The sequence below is a fragment of the Elephantulus edwardii genome, unplaced genomic scaffold (assembly GCF_000299155.1).
Source record: "Elephantulus edwardii isolate Elephantulus edwardi_28Jun2011 unplaced genomic scaffold, EleEdw1.0 scaffold00347, whole genome shotgun sequence".
In the NCBI taxonomy this organism is placed as follows: Eukaryota; Metazoa; Chordata; class Mammalia; order Macroscelidea; family Macroscelididae; genus Elephantulus; species Elephantulus edwardii.
Window position 1 is genome coordinate 609,234 of NW_006400097.1, and position 2,375 is coordinate 611,608.

A 2,375-nucleotide genomic window follows, 5' to 3' on the forward strand; every position below is an offset into this window, starting at 1 on the left:
TCTTTGATCTTTTGCAGCAATAACTTCAGGTCCTCCGCTGTTTCATAGTTTAAAATCAAGAACAGAGAGCTTCAGGGATGTGTACTTTCTCTATACCTTTTCAATCTCTAGGCTTAACAAATCATTCATGAAGCTAGACTATGAGAAGGAATGTGGAATTAGACTTAGAGAAAGACTTATCAACAGCCTCTGTTAGGTAGATGACACAACTTTGCTTGCTGAAACTGAGGAGTACCTGAAGTATTTGCTGCAGAAAGTCAAGGATTGTCATCTTCAGTAAGGGTTGAAACTCAACAGCAAAACAACAGAGATCTCACCACTGGGCTAATTGGCAGCACCATGATAGATGGAGAAGAGATTGAAATTCTTAACAGTTTAATCTTGCTTGGATCCCAGTCAACACTCTTGACACTGTTGTTGTTGTTAAGTGTTATCAAGTTGATTAAGACTCTTTACAATCCAATGAACAAAAGACCTGGACTCTGTTCTAGAACTATCATTGTTTCTCAATGTTTATAGAATTTCCAGAGGCATGTGGTTTAGATAGTTGAAGCCACTCCTGCTTTCAAACTGAATAAATCTGAGAGGTCTACCAAACACTGTCCATGATGGATAATCATACTGATGTTTGGCACACATATGGCACAGAATTCAACTCCACAGCAACCCCAAGTTACTTCAGTAGAGTAAATAAACAGACTTCTGCTGTCCCACTTAAAAGAGCCTTCATCCCAAAATCAAATAACACTAGGCCCAATACTACAGACTAAAGAGCCCTACTGCTTTTTAAATACAGGCACACCCACCAAGTGTAAACCGAGACTCCCAGCCCACAACTAATTGTTAGCTAAAGCTCCCAAGTCCAATCTGCTGACATCTGATTCTGAATGAAAAAAGCAAAAAAAATGACTAAATGTTTCATACCAGACCCTGATCAAGATGTGAGAAACCATCTTCAAAACTCAACCACTTCAAACAAGCCTCCAGCCCCAGACTTAATCCAACACTACTGCTTTCTAAATACAGGCACATGTACCAAGTGATCTTGGCTCTCTAACAGTCAAGAAATCAAAAGATTAATTACATTTGAAAAAGTCTGCTGTCGGGGACTTATTCAGAGTACTAAAGAATAACAATGATCGAGGCCATGATATTCACAATTACTTGCAACGGATTACAGAGTCAGTTGATAACTAAGGATGACAGAAGCAAAAATGATGGCTTTGTTTTGTGTTGCTATAGAAGATTACTGAACATACCGTGTTTATTTAAGAGAATAAACAGGACTCTCCTGGAGGAGGTGAAATCTGGTTGCTCCTTGGAGGCAAGGATTTTGAAACTCTGTCTCACATAATTTGGGCTTATTTTCAGGAAGGACAAGTCCTTGCAGAAGGACATCATGCTTGGAAGGACAGAGGGTCTGCACAGGAGAGGAAGACTATGCAGGAGATGAACTGCAACAGCAAAAGTGGTAATGGGAGCAGGTGTATGGGAGACTGTGATTGACTGGAGACAGAGCAGATTTCAGAGCTACTGTTCATAGAATTGCTATGAGTCGGAGTCAAGTCGGTGACACAAAATAACAACTCATTATATGTTTTGCTTTTCACTTCCATTTGGCCCCTATCTTATGTCAACTTCATGAATAAAGATATGTAATATTGTGATCTACAGATTTTCAAAGGTGTAGTAATGTGACATCCTAATGTGACATTGTGCTGGTAAACAGGAGGTCTCCCATCCTCCTGGTGCTTTGCATTTAGCAGTAGATCTAGACTTCTCTAAATAAAATATACAGTCTCTAAAACTAAGTGGATGGTCATTACGGGTCAAAATTCCCTTGATGGCGGTTATTTAAATTATTTAGAAGTATTTGAATTATTTAGAAGTAAATTACAAGATCTTTTTTCTCATCTCTTATAGTTGAGAATTTTATCAACATGATTGAAACACAAAAGTCTCCATGAGTGCCTGTATGTGAGGTGCATTCAGAGCGAATAGTATCTGGATCATGTACCTGTTACTGTGTACTGTCAACATGGAACCTACTCATAGCTCACTCTCTAGTAGATATTCAGAGGCAGTAAAGAGTACAAATTTCTCCCACAGAGCAGCTAGTGGATTCTAATGGCATGTCTTTGGAATAGCAATCCTACATCATGTTTCGCTGCCTAAAAATCTTTAAGAGAGTCTCTATCTTTCTCTCATAAATTTGGTTGACTCACAGTAACACAACATCCCTACCACTATGAGTCCAGAATTCTTTATCTTATACATCTATTGAAGGGACTGAAAATTGTATAAATATATAACTGTAATTTAGTTCACATTGTTTACTTGGAAGTAGGAGTGGCATCCACTTCCTAAACAACTTC